The sequence below is a fragment of the Musca autumnalis genome, unplaced genomic scaffold (assembly GCF_047663935.1).
Source record: "Musca autumnalis isolate F117 unplaced genomic scaffold, ASM4766393v1 scaffold_2, whole genome shotgun sequence".
NCBI lineage: Eukaryota > Metazoa > Arthropoda > Insecta > Diptera > Muscidae > Musca > Musca autumnalis.
This window is the reverse complement of record NW_027411755.1, coordinates 90,297,032-90,312,892: the sequence shown is the minus strand read 5'-3', so window position 1 is coordinate 90,312,892 and position 15,861 is coordinate 90,297,032. Positions and strand designations below refer to the sequence as shown.

The window sequence follows — 15,861 nt, the reverse complement described above, 5'->3', positions numbered from 1 at the left end:
TTGCATGTGTAAACGGGGGTTAGTACGTCGCGTTGAATATTAGGTTTTTGCTCTGTTCCAGAACCTACAATACAAAATGTCTGTTCCAGAACCTGCAAAAGCTACTAATTTTGACTACGATAACAATTTTGTGATATCGAAAAAATAGTAAAAATTAGTAGATTCTCGCAGTTCTGGAACAGACCAAAATTTATAAAAGAACAAATTTTCAAAATTTAAATTTTGGAAAAGAACATTTGTTATGTAGCACCCTATGCTATAAATATTTGGCAACTTTGTTAAAGTAAATATGTATGTATTTGTCAATTCGTTTTTATATTTTATTCAATTATTTACAAGCTGCATATAAAATATTTTTTAGAAATGATAATTACATCAAATAATTTAGCAATTATTCTGGTGGCATCCTTTGCTATAAAATACGGTAATAATTGCATACATAAGATTATGGTTATATAGAAGAATACACACAAAAACTGGATTTTTAGTTTATAGTGTCAAATGTTATGCGTGTAATACTCGTGACCATGATGAATGTGATGATTTGAACGACTCTGGCAATAGTACCCTAACAACAACATGCGAAGAGACCTGTGCCACTGTTAAAGGTCAATGGGGCAATATATGGCCATCTGGTAATTTGATAATTTTAGGTCGTTGGTTGATATCATGTCTTATTTTTTCTCATAGAAAGAAGATTTATGCTTTGGCGTGGATGCGGACCAATCGCAGAGTGTACTCAAGCCCAGGCCATGTGTTGTCATTGCAAGGACGATTACTGTAATTTTGGAAACGTTTGCTTTAGTCATGCAGATATTCCCAAATCCTGTCTCATTTTACTTTTTATAGCGATTTTCAATTTATCACCATAAAATTGAGAGAAAAATCTTTAAGGCATGAAAAATTCTGCGTTCCTAATATACTGAAAATTTATCCCCATATATATTACAATATTTTTGTTTTTATTTGAAAACAAGTAAGAACTGCGTTAACTTCGGCCGTGCGAAATAATTATACCCGATACATTCTGATTTTTTGCAAGGGATGCTTTGTACATGTTATAATGTTTTGTATTTTTAGCGAAGACTAAATACAAATTTAAGCTATTTCGGTGTGATGATGACGTCACAACCCTCAAAATTCCGAAAATCGGGAAGGTACCGTTCTGTGGGGCTATACGACCTTTACCAACAATTCTCTTCTGGCAAGTTTTGTACCCCCACCGAAGAATAAATACAAAATTTCAGTCATTTTGGTTTGGTAATGCCGCTAAAACCTTCAAAATATCGAGAATCGTGAAGGACCGTTCCATGGGGGCTATATGAAGACGTGGATCTATACCGAAAAATTACTGATTAAAAGTTTTATACCCAAATCGAAAACGAAATGCCAAATTTTAGCCATTTCGGTGTGATATTGAGTTCAAAACCTTTAAAATACCGAAAATTGGGAGGTTCCGTTCTATGGGTGTTGTATCAAAACGTAGACCTCTACTGATTATTATCTTCTGGGATCTTTTTATACCCCCATGGAAGACTTAATATCAAATTTCATCCATTCCGGTTTGATAATGATGCTGAAACCTTCAAAATACCGAAAATCGGGAGGGCCCGTTCTATGGGGGCTTTATGAAGAAGTTGACTGAATTTTTGGTGAAAAGTTGTATACCCCCAACGAAGACTTCATACCAAATTTCAAACATTTGGCTGCAATATTGAGACCACAACCTTCAAAATACCGAACATCGGGAAGTACCGTTCTAGGGGGCCTATATCAAAACGTGGGCTGATGTAGCCCATTTTTAATACCAAACATGATAGAAGTAATGGAAACTGTTAATTACACGAGGTAGTACAACACATAGAAAGAACCTTCGAAATACTATCTGCATTAAGGAATAGGTGGATACACGGTGCGCTACATGACGCCACAGGTGGAATCTTATCACCACTTCTTTGGGTTACTACCATTAACAGTCTATCGAGGACATTAACCAACTAAGGCCCATTATTACATGTGTTTCTCTCTTCTCTTTTACTACGAGTATCTGATGGATTTGAAAATAGAAAATAAACTAATTTGGAGGCATTACAAATATAATTTTCACATTGAAAGTTAATGACAAGAAGCTTCTCCTTTTAACTTTAAGTTAACCAGAACGCTATAAATCTGTTCGGTAAATCCAAACTATAACTATAACATTATTATGAGTCTTCTTTTGTTATATTTTGGATTTTCCGAACAGATTTATAGCGTTGCAGTCAACGTAAACTTAAAAGTGATAATTAAATTACAAGGAGGACCCTCTAGGCATTAACTTTTAATGTGAAAATTATATTTGTAATGCCTCCAAATTGGTTGATTTTGCGTTTCCAAATCCATCCAATAGTAAAAGAAAACATGTAATAATGGCCCATGATACAATAAGAAGGTAGCATTATCAGCCCAGCTGAAGCCCAGCTGGTGGTAAAATAATGTGCATGGTACAATAATACAGGTAGCATTATCATGCCAGCTGATGGTAACATAATGTGTCAAGTGCATTGAATTGACGTCAAATTTTTACACCTCATGTTACCAACAATTGCCGATGCGGCTACCTGTGTATTTGTACCATGATAATGTGTGAATTGCATTGAATTTATGTCAAATTTTGACATCTTATGTTACCAAAAACGGCAGTTGCTGCTACCTTCTTATCATGGTAGAACAAATATAAGGTAAAGTTAATACTACAACAAATACAACTCGAACAACAACCACAAAGGAATTTGTTTTTGTTTGTAACGTTACTGCCAGTTGTATTTGTAAACAAAACAAGGAAATGTCTATAAATTATTGGAATTTAAAAAACTAATAATTTTTCACATTTTGTTGAATATTTTGGAAAACATGAATGAAAATTCGTTAAATTTTCAATTTTTATGTTTCCACATCATTCCACTAAATGCATAAATTCTCGCAGAAAGTAGAATTCTTGCAGACAAGTTTGGGGTCGCTGGAAATTCATAGAAAAAGGAGAAGCTGTTCCAATGTTTTGTTTAAGAAATCAAAGAAGCACATGTTTATTAGGGCTTTATTTTTTTAAATTTTAACAAAATACCTCACATATTAACAAACGTTGTATCGCCTCTACAAGCGGGGATTTACTGCGCGGCTTATCGTTCGAACTTGGAGGAGGTTACATATCATTGATATGAAGAAGTCTTTCTGGGAAATGATTTTCCGAATGATATATTTTTTTTTCTCAAAAAATATATGTCCCCAATGTACATCGAAATAGAAATAAAAGTATAAAATGTCATATGAAATTTGACACTAACGTTACAACCCAGTTCAGTCAGCTGTGTATTGCTGCTAACTTTTCTTATTCTACCATGCCTTCTTATTGTATCATGTAATGGCCCTTATAATAAAGGGGATAAGCCTGCTACGACGCACAGTCTGGCCAAAGTGTATTTTTTGTGACAAAACTCTATATTTTCTAAACGGATGAAGATAGAGCTATGAAATTTGGAGGAAATTTTTATCAAATAGAGATCTTTTATTATACAGAGATATAAACAAATAATATATCTATAAATTAATGATCAAAGATCTCAACGTCAACTTCAGCCCATTTGGTTCGAAAATGTGGCCGAACCAAAAAATGGGTGATATAGTATAGTACGTGGAGCTATTTTGATATTTTCGTCTGATTGCACTGTGCGATATTTTAAGGTAATCTTGTGCAAACAATTTGAGCACAACAAATTTGAGCTGAGGATTTTTTGAACAGACCCAAATTACAACCAGTATGGAAAGTATCAAAGTCGGCCGGGGCCGACTATATAATACCCTACTCCACAGTGAATATGTAAAATATATATGGGAGCTAAATCCAAATCAGAACAGATTTTGATATAATTTTTCACATTTATTTGTAGACCAAATTCCGTCACATAGTCCAAATTTTATCAAAATTGGACATATATAGCATCAAATACCTCAAATCGGTCGAAAATATATATGGGAGCTATATCCAAATCTGAACCGATTTCGATATGATTTGCCACAGTTGTTTCTAGACTAACCACCGTCACACATTCCAAATTTCATTGAAATCGGACAAATATAGCGTGTTTCGTGCATCAAATACCTCAAATTTGCCTAAAATATATATGAGAGCAATATCCAAATCTGAACCGATTTCTATATTATTTGGCACACTTATTTCTAGACCGAATCCCGGCACACATTCCAACTTTTATTGAAATCGCGCATTTATAGCGCGTTTCGTGCATCAAATACCTAAAATCGGCCAAGAATATATATGGGAGCTATATCCAAATCTGAACCGATTTTTACCAAAATAAATAGCGTTCGTCCTTTGGCCCAAAAACTATCTTCCCCAGTTTTCATGCGAATCGGACAATAAATGCGACCTGTACTTTGTTTACAAAAATACATGGACAGACGGACAGAGAGAAACAGACAGAGGGACATCCGTAAATCGACTCAGAAAGTTATTTAGATATAGACCAAATGGACCAATGAAAAACCGACCCTTATTTTCTGATTTTACATTACTGTTGACCAAAGGTAGCACAAAAACTTCAAGACCCCGTATACTTTGTAATTTTCATTAGTTTAAAAACTGGGAATTTCTCTATCATAATTCTTTACAAACAAACAAAAAACTATTATCTTACTTACTACATTGGTGTAATTTGCATCAAAGGAGAGGTCAAGAGTTTGTTTTCATGTTTGGTTCGTAATTTGCCGGAACATATCTCTCAAAAATTATAATACGGACAAAAATGTAATTTTCTCATAAAAGTTATGCCCAATTTCACCCGCTTAACACTATCCGATCATTTTCCAACATTAATGGCATCTTCCTTGACCATAATCATTCCTCGTGGTAAGTTTTGTAATTATTGAACTATAGCGGGGTACACACGATCAGTTTTGACTGTCGATTTTTCGGAATTGTCGATAACAGTCCAACCGTCCAGCAACCACAAAATATTTTGTAGTTGCCTGATGACTGACAAAAAATGAACGGTCACACTGACAAACAACCAATTATTTGAGCAAAACTGACAGTCAAAACTGATCGTGGGTACCCCACTTATAACTGCGAGCTCTAGCGTGGTTACGGTTACACTAAACACAATTAAAACTGTGGGATCCCAGTATACAATAGGATGTAACGCTGTTATCTGACCACGTACATCAACATATTTGGCATCTATGGAAAGGTCGAGAGACAGTCTTCTAAAAATAGCTCACGTGAGCGAAATATGTCACTATACTAAAATTTTTACCAATTTTCACACAAAAGTTTTGGTCTATTTAACCCTCTAAATACTATCTGATTATCATGTTGAATTTCAAGCATCGCCTCTGTCATAAACTCAAACTTCACTTAAAATTTCGCGTCGATAATACTGCCATTGCGATCTACAGAGCCGCTACAAAATTGGACAAAAATTTTGTTTTTGGTCCATGTCACCCCTTAAATATTTCACCATCATCGCAAAAAACTATAGGGGTCTATTCTGGTGTAAACCAGACCATACAACTTTTCGTGAAGATTGGTCCATAATTGCGGCCTGTAGCGTGCGTAAAATTTTTAATGGGCGGACAGACGGACGGACTCACATATCAAAATCGATTTATCTCGTCGAGATATGAATTTTGGTATACCACATGTGGGGTCTACGACGATTATTTCGCGGTGTTGCATGAATTTTCGGAAAAACAAACTTATAATACCCTCTCCACATTGTGGTGTAGGGTATAAAAATGTGAAATTGGGGAAAGAGAACAAATTCCGCACGGAATTTTTATTCATGATTGCCCTAATGTAATGTTTTGCGAATTTCTTAAAAAACTAATTTTAAAAATTTTGTCAATAAGAAAGAAGTATTATACTTCCACGAATTACATTCAAGTGAAATGGAGCAATTGTTTAGTTTATTTATGAAAGTACTTACATCACATCAAGGCTTATTCCTAGGAGGAATGGAATATGTTAACTGACGAATATCTCTTTATTCTAAACAAGGTTTAATATCAATGAGACATCGATGTTTCTACCTTTTGGGAATCTGAATTATACCAAGTGACAGCCACTTAAGTAGGAAATGTAGCAAACCCCTTTCAAGGTCACAATATTGACCTATATTTACAATTTGAGCTTTTGTACCCTCTGAGAACCTGCAATATGTATCAAGTTACAACAATTTCGACCACTGGGTACCTTAAGTGTCAAATTACAAATGAATAAGGTGGAAAATGTTGCTACATTTTTAAAAATACATCAAATCGAGTTGTACAGTTGTAAGATTGCCTATACTGAAATGTGCACCAATCAATATAGCCCCTTTTCAATACCAACACCATAGGACTACTACAAATGCTTATGCAAAATGTCATTCATTTATCTCAGATATTGTAGATTTTTGTTTCCCACAGGCGATTCAGCACTGTATGCTGATAAAGAATATATGAGTGAAAGTAAAAAAAATAGTTTCCTTGAAGCCAAGGTTTATACAATTATAATATGCAACCTGCTGTAGCAGGTTAAATTTGGCTAAAAAAGTTAATTTGCCATTAAATTTGGCTAAAAAGTTAATTTGCGGGTTAAATGAAAAATATGTAAAAACATTTAGAAGCTAACGAGGTGTTTTAAATTGTTATTCGATTGCTGTTAATGTCAGGGAAAACTAGAGCTGAAAGCATAATTAAGGAGTTATACAACAGCAAACTGGACAATATAAATATGGATTATGAGCACTTATTAAATATTGTGAATCAAAAAAACTAAGTACTTGCAATATATCTAAACAAAACAGTTCAGATGATGATTTTACACTAAAAATATTATCCTATAATGTTCATGGTCTTGCAAATAAAACGTTATACTCTGATTTTTTCAACTTTTTAAATAAATTCGACATAATTGCTTTACTAGAAACGCATATTTGCACAGAAAATATCCAACAATTAAATAAATATTTTAAAGACTTTCTTCTACACTGGCAACCCGCAACAAGAAATAGCCGTTTTGGGAGAGGAATCGGTGGATGTCTAGTTGGCGTTAAAACATATTTACAAAATACCGATCTAAAATATAAATATAAAAGTAAATCTGGTATAGATTACCTTCATATAAAAATTAAAAACCACGATTTCAATCTCATCCCAATTTACATGAGACCTGCTACATGGAATGAAGATTTTTTAATGCTAGATAATTTTTTGAACGAAAACGACATTGAAAACCCAATAATAATTGGAGATTTGAACATTCGTATTGGAAGTATGCAGACTGACATAGAAGAAATATATAGGTCAACGTTTATAGCTGGTTTGGAAGAAAGGAAGTCTAAAGATTTAGAAATAAACGCGAGAGGAAAAAAGTTTATAGATTTTTGCTATGATCATGGTTTACTGGTTTTAAATGGAATGACTCAAGGAGACAAAGATGGAGAATTTACATTTGTTAGTGCAAATGGAACATCCGTTAACGATATATGTTCAGCCTCACAAAACATACTCGATAAAGTTTATGAACTTAAAGTCGAGAATAAACCATGGTCTGATCATATGCCATTAAATTTATCATTGGCTTTTAGACTATGTAAAACAGCTTTAAATAAAACTTCACTACTACCAAAACTTAAATGGCAAATGCATAAGAAAGCAGATTATCAGGCAAAGGTTGTGAATCTTCTTGCATCGCGACGTGAAAGTGAGATTACAAACTTTGCAGACATTACAAAATTAATAAAAAACGCTTCCCAACAGTGCTTTGGAAACACAATCCAGTTCAATAAAAAAGAAAAGTGGTTTAACCTACAATGCCATAATGCAAGAGCAAAAACTTTTAAATGCTTAAATAAATTCAGAAAGAATAGTACAAATGGAAATAAGCAGAAATATATTGAAAGCAACCATCGTTATAAAAGCATATGTCGGAACGCGAAACTCGAATATCACGCCATCTTAGAAAGGAAAATAGAAAATGTACGAGATAGTAAAGACTGGTGGAAAATAGCAAAAGAAATAAGAAATGATAACGATATATTGAGTATATCAGCACCGTTGGAAGAACTAAAGACATACTTTCAAAGCCTGCTTAATACACCACAAAAATCGCCAGATATACAATATGCTCCCAAATATAATATATATGAAGAACTAGATAGTCCAATTACAATAACAGAAGTAATCAGTGTTCTTAGGAAAGCGAAGTCAAATAAAGCTCCCGGCGAAGACCGCATACCTTATGAATTTTACATACATGCACCACACGAACTCTTACAAGAAATAGCTAAATGTTGCAATAATGCCTATAGCCAGGGAGAAGTAGACTCAGCTTTCATAACAAGTATAATTTTTCCAATATTTAAAAAAGGGGATGCCACAAATCCACAAAACTACCGTGGAATATCATTTATGAATAGCTTACCTAAAATAATGATGGGCATAGTGACGGATAGATTATACAAATGGACCGAGAAACACCAAAAACTTAATGAATACCAATGTGGTTTCCCTAAAAACTACTCTACTTCAGATAATATTTTTAATCTAACATCAATTATCCATTTAAATTGGCGGAGAAATAAGAAAACATACGCTTTCTTTGTGGATTTTAAGGCGGCCTTCGACAATGTGTCCAGAAGGTCAATGATATACAAACTGAATACAATAGGTGTGTCGACAAAGATGGTGAAATTTATAGAAAGTGTGTATAACTATACAAAGTTCATGGTATGGGATGGTAAAGCTCTATCTGACCAATTCTCTACATTTGCCGGAGTTAAACAAGGCTGCCTGTTATCACCACTGTTATTCGCCTTGTATCTAGACGACCTACATCATTTTATTGGAGGTGGCATAGAATTGGATGATTTAAATATACGAATATTGTTATATGCTGATGATATTGTTATATTAGCGGATGAAATTGACGTGTTGCAGCAAATGATTCATAAATTAGAAGAATACTGCGATATGTGGAATATGACTGTCAATTTAGACAAGTCAAAGATAATGGTGTTTAGAAAAGGTGGAAAGATCGCAAAAAACGAAAAATGGATTTATAAAAATGAACCGATAACCATAGCGTCAGAGTTTACATACCTGGGAATACTCCTAACTCCAAAACTTACTTTTAAAAACCATATCCAGAAAAGAAACAATGCATCTAAAACAAGTATCAACTCTACGTGGAAAAGTTTTCTAAGCAAAAGTAGCATATCAATGGCATCAAAATGGAAGTTGTTTTTAGCAGTATGCAGAGCTATACAGCAATATGGTGCACAAATATGGGGATTTTCATATTTTGATGAGACTGATAAACTAGAAGTATATTTTCTGAAGAAAATTCTTAAATTGCCAAGCTTCACACCGACTTACATACTTAGATTAGAAACATGTGTGGAACAGAGCCATATCACAGCCCTAAAAACTCATCTTGATTACGTAATTCGTGTCCTATTTGATTATCCAAGTAATCGATTACCGCATAAACTAGGAAATAAAATAATACAAAAACAGATATATTGGGCTAAAGATCTTAATGATCTACTAGTACAGAACAACATAGATCCCGTATTTCTAAACAATACGAAAATTCAATTAATTGGAAAGAAAGATCACCTCATACAAACATTGCAACTAAAATACTGGAGCACCGCTACTAACATGGCGAGGCAGACAGACCGTTTTTATTCAAAATTGGATCCAGCAGTAGGCAGATTATACATAACATCTCAAACCACAACACAAGATCAAATGTGGATATTTAAAGCCAGAAGCGACATGATAAAACTCAACCTAAACAAATTCGATCCAAATAGAAATCCCTTATGCTCGCTATGCAATACGCTGGAAATTGAGAATCTTCAGCATTTTCTAGGACGTTGTCCAGCTTTGAAAGAATTCAGAATTAGAATCTTTGGAACTCCCTTTTTAAACGAAGGGGATTTAATAAACGTATTGAACGGATATATTGTAAATTGGAGCGAGTTAGCAAATTACTTACGAATTTGTGTAGAATATAGAAATCAATTATTAATGGAATTTAATTTCTAGCTTAACGTAATTTTGTACAGCACGTTAATAATACATTAATGTATAGTAGGCAGACGACCATAGGTCAGTGCCTCATAAGAAATATTAAAACTTATTTTTTATTTAACCTTGTTTATATATATTGCTTTAATATTAAACAAACATGTACAATGAATTTGAAACAATAAAAAATACTACTACTACTACTACTACTACTATTCCCTGTAGCGAGAATGATTGCTGGTTAAACAAATCAATTGACGGGCAACTGGCCAAAGTAAAATACAAATTGAAGAATAAACTTCTAATGTATCACTTTTCAAAATCTCCACTGCATTCATCTTTTAAGGACTCTGACATTTTGAAGCCGGATTTTAGGTGTTTTTTTGTTTTTTGTTTTTTTTAATCTGGCTGCGACGCGCATTTGGCTATTCCTAAAAACCAATCATAGGATTAATGTACTAGCGATTACGGATAATTTGATACGTATAATGGCTATATAGCACAGACAACATCACAGTAATCCACTGCCAAAGCCAAAATTTAGTGCGATATATTTAAAAAAAATCTATTTCTGTGTACAGAACTTACAATATCCTTTTGATGGCGTTGGGACCCCGCGATATTTTAATGTTTTGAAGGTTCGGATCATATAAATCAGAGGTCGTGAAAATCCATCCACCAGAACGGCTACTGAAAAATTGAAAAAAAAATCGAAAAATGTTTTTGAGAATATCGCGTTTTCTTTGGATCGTTTCCTTTTCAGTTAAGAGACCGACACATCAGTCGGGCTTTTGCGAAAAAAAAAGGTTAAACAAGTTTATCGGTATGGAAGCTGTATCCAAAAATTGATTTATTCCAAAAATTGATTATGAATGTACATTGTACATTCACGGTTTTTGATGTATTTTATTGAAATAATTTTATATCGATGTATTTTTTCATGGTTAATAGTGAAATCGGATGCGCATAAAAAATACAAACGTTATACAGTTTTTGCACAGTTAACTGCCGACGATACTACATCTTAGCGTCCAAAGTAAATCCTGGCAAATGTATACAAATTAAAAGAGAAGAATTTGCTGCATTGGTGAACCGCATGTTCGTAATGTGATTTTGAGGATTTACACGAATTTAAAAATGTATATAACCCGATACCGTTATATTTCTAGATTATTCCCCATTTAAATGAATCCAAAATTTGTTTGAACATGCTACTGAAATAGAAGAAAAACTCAGACCTATTTTTTCTAAACTTTCTTCAACTAACACGGTGCTCTTGAAACAATTTTAAATGGAAGGTGCTTACACCTCGGAAATTTTTGCGGATTCTGAAACTACAATGTTTATAGATGAGAACAATCAAAAAACAAAAAAAATCGCCGGAGCGCTTTTTAAATAAATCGCGATTTAAGTTGACATTTTTAGGGGTTGTTTAGGTTTTCGCGATTTTGCTTAGAAACCACATTTCCTATCAAAATGGGACTAAAACAAATGTTGTAGATATGAAAATTCTCTACAAGATTGACCTTTATGATATTCTCGTCGGTTTTACCGTGTTTGAGATATAGAAGTTCAAATTGGGACAATTCAAATTCAATTCAATTCTGTATCGCCCCTTATAAAACAATGTCATGACTGCAAATTCCCAACTTAAACTAATATATCTAAAAAAATGTTACAACTAAGGATAAGTTACTTAAGCCAGTCTTGTAGAGAATTTTCACAGCTTTAAGATTTTCTCAGGTCACATGTCGATACGACTTACCGTATTCAAGCAAATTCGCGAAACCCTAACAAAAAAAAAAAAAAATAAATAAAAATGTAAACTGAGCTTCCTTATCACAAAAATGGTACAAGCTGGGAACAAATGATAAACGTCAATCCTCTAGAGAATTTTGACAGCTACAACATTTTCTTTAGCTCCATTTCGATTGGACTTGCGGTTTTCAAGCAAAATCGTAAAAACCTAAAAAGCACCTAAAAATTTGAATTTTGACCGCGATTTATTTAAAAATCCCTACAGCGATTTTTTCTTGTTTTTGGATTTTTCTCATCTATGAACACTGCTGATTCAGAATTCACAAAAACTTTCCCTGTGTAAGCGGTTTTCATCAAAAGTTAGTTAAGGCGCACCCTACATGACATTGTTTTATAAGGGGGCGATACAGTCAGTGCATTGCCCCAAGTTGAACTTCTATATCTCAAAAATGGTAAAAACTACGAAAATACCATAAAGGTCGATCTTGTAGAGAATTTTCATAGCTACAATATTTGTTTTAGTCCCATTTTGATAGGAAATGCGGTTTCTAAGCAAAATCGCGAAAACCTAAAAAACCCCTAAAAATGTCAACTTAAATCGCGATTTATTTAAAAAGCGCTCCGGCGATTTTTTTTTGTTTTTTGATTGTTCTCATCTATAAACATTGCAGTTTCAGAATCCGCAAAAACTTCCGAGGTGTAAGCACCTTCCATTTAAAATTGTTTCAAGAGCACCGTGCTAACTCACAAAACAATTTTGAAAAATATTTTTCTTACCAAAATTTTATAATAATTGGGGATGATAATTTTTTTGGCCAAAGGACGAAAAAAAGTCGTTTCAGATTTGGATATAGCTCCTGCATATATATTTTCGCCCGATTTTAGGTATTTGGAGCAACAAACACCCAAATTCTGCCCAATTTTGGTGAAATTTGAAAAATATCACCGAATTTAAACTAGAAATAAGTTTGCCAAATTATATTAAAATTGGTTCAGATTTGGATATAGTCCCCAAATATATTTTCGCCCTATTTGAGGTATTTGGTGCAACAAACACGCAAATTCCGCCACATTTTGAAGAAATTAGAAAATGTCACCGAATTCAAAATAGAAATAATTAAATTATGTATTTAGGTTAGGTTAGGTTTAGGATGCGTAGCTGCCATGCTGGCAGCTACTCCACTCGGAGACCGTGAGGTCCATTGTGATCATCCAGACTATTACACTTGTATTGATTGTAGAGATGAGACTGTTGTTGTGATGTGATGATGTGTAGATTGATCCGGTTATTGATTTGTGCATGTAAATGTATATATGGTGATTTGTGCATGTTGGTGGTGATGGTATGTTTTTGACTGGGATGTAGTGTTGTATGCATACTGATGATGGTGATGGTAGTGTAGAATGATTTGTGCAAGCGGATGGTAATGGTTTGTGATGATTATTAAGGTTGATTAAGAAACAAGTGACATGATGCCTGTCATAGCTGGAGCCGTAAGGTGTTGTATGGCTATGGCTGATAGCGTGTGACTGTAGTTGCCGGTGTGATGTGCTATGTGCGGGGAGGTGGTGGATTAGGTTGAAGGGGTTTGGATAGGAAGGGAAGTGGAAATTTGTAGGACAGGAGAAGAGAATAAGAATAAGTCGAGTAGTTAAGTTGATAATAATTAGTGATTGTAAAAGAGAGAACACATTGTTTGAGAAGAAAAGATTAATTCTTTAAATAGTTTTTATTTACTAATGGTTCTAAGTCTGAACTGACCTGCCCCAGAGCCACTTAAGACTCGTGCAGAAAGATACCAGGATTGTGGGGTCAATAGAAGAGAAGTAGGAAAGAGATTCAATCACATGTACACCAAATAGTATATGCCTTTTGACCATCAGTCTAGGACATTTGCATAGAAGGTGCTCGTTTCCTCCTCATCCTCGCATAACCTGCAGTATTCGCTGCATCGAAATCCAGCGAAGGCGAAATGTAGTCAGTTACACACCCTCCGTCACTTAGTCCGATCTGACTGCTAAGCTGGTGTAAAATACTGCCATGCCCAGACCCTGAGGATCGCCATAGATTAAACTCCTTGAGCCTCAAGGCACTACGGGATGCTAGATACTGAACAGAAATGTCCAGAGGCTGGATGTTCAGTATTGCACTCAGTGCTGCTTGAGGGTGCTCCTCACTGCTCCTGTAATAAGAACTGAAGCAGATCTTTGCGCAGTAGTTAACCTAGACAAATTGGACTTGTTGCTCAGGGCCTGCCACCGGTCAAAATGGGGCATACCACTGTCAAGAACAACCAATGTATGGCATGTGGTCTCAGACCCAGCTCCTACCTATTGAGTTCTAGCAAGAATAGAGCGCAATTAGACCCCTCTTAGTGCGCTCCTCCGTGTTCCCTTTCCATCTAAGTTGATGGTCAAGAATCACTCCCAGGTACTTCGCCTCTGTAGAGAGATTTAGATGCACTCCATCTAGTGTTGGTGGTACGAACTCGGCGGTCTTTCTTTTTCTAGTAAAGAGCACCAGCTCTGTCTGTGCCGGATTCACGCCAAGTCCGTTGGTGTGAGCCCAGCGTGAGAGTTTGGCAAGTGCTCTTTGCATTAAATCAGATAATGTGGACAGAAATTTCCCGCTAATCAGGATGACCACATCATCCGCATAAGCAACTACCTTAGTTCCTAGATTGTCGAATTCCCTATGTATCCCATTTATCACCAGTAGCCAGAGCAAGGAGATAAGACTCCCCCTGAGGTGTGTCTCTGGTGACAGATCTCCTAATGGAGCTGTCCCCAATATTAGAATTGATAAGCCTGCTTCTAAGCATGCTATCAATCCAATCTATTAAGATAGAGGGGACACCCAGCGATTCTAGCCCTGCTACTACGTTAGAAAAAAATCACATACGTTATGTTGGGGTCATTTGATGACCCATTTAGTGAAAAAATTATATAGTATACATTTTAAAAAGGGTTTTAAGGATTATAGCTTGAAGTGTTTATTAGATACAACTTTTGTCTGATCACTAATAAATTGAGTAAAGACACAAAAATTTACATAAATTCGATGTCAATATTATCGTCAAAAAATTTGTCACTGAACTGTGGTGGAATTCTGTAACTCATTTTCCGAGTTACCGACAAATATCGGTAAAATTAAAATGCTTATCATTTCGGTAATTAACGAAAATTTTCGGTAAGTTAACAACCAAAATAAAGTTGTTGCTAAATTCTACCGATAGCAATAGTGTAGTCAACTTTCATTGATACTTTTCATTCATAATTTTTCGTGTTAATGTTACCGATTTTTGTCGGTAACTCAAAAAATGAGTTACAGAATTCCACTACTGAAAGCATTAAGATTCGTTGTTATAGAATGTAAAAATTACAACAATAAATATCAAATTGTTGTATTCTTTTTTTATTTTTTGTTTTGATGTCATCTAAAACAAGAAAAATATGTAAAGAAATGCAAAAAATGGAACAATTAGTTTGGTAAAACAATGTGGCTAACCTTCAAAATAATGATATTTGGGTGAAACCGTTCTATCGGGGCTATATGAAACGTTGATCTATACCTACAAATTTCTGGCGGAAATTTTTAGTCTCAAAGAAGAATAAATACCAAATTTCCGATATTTCGGTAAAACGTTCAATATACTGAAAATCAAGAGGTACGCTTCTATGGGGGATATAGGAACCCGCAGACCTATACTGATAATTCTCTTCTGGAATATTTTATAACCCCATGGAAGACTAAATAACAAATTTCAGTCTTTTGGGTCGATATTGACGTCGCAAACTTCAGAATTACGAAAATCCGGAGGTTCCGTTCCATGGGGGCTATACCGAAACGTGGACTTATACCGACGAATTTCAGTCAGAAAGGCTTTTACCCCCAACAAAGACTAAATACCAAATTTCAACCATTTCGTTGGGTTGCTGTGACCACAATCTTCAAAATACCGAAAATCGGGAGGTGTCGTTCTATGGGAGCTATATGAAGGCGTGCATCTAAACTGTAAAATTTCTGGG

General features: G+C 34.7%; 1 long non-coding RNA gene across 1 annotated transcript; it reads left to right on the top strand.

Moving 5' to 3' along the window:
* Nucleotides 1–286: 286 nt before the first annotated feature.
* On the top strand, nucleotides 287–941 carry LOC141392944 (uncharacterized). Its single transcript, XR_012409923.1, has 3 exons — nucleotides 287–424; nucleotides 489–635; nucleotides 691–941. It is a non-coding gene; the product is annotated as an uncharacterized lncRNA (long non-coding RNA).
* Nucleotides 942–15,861: the final 14,920 nt, after the last annotated feature.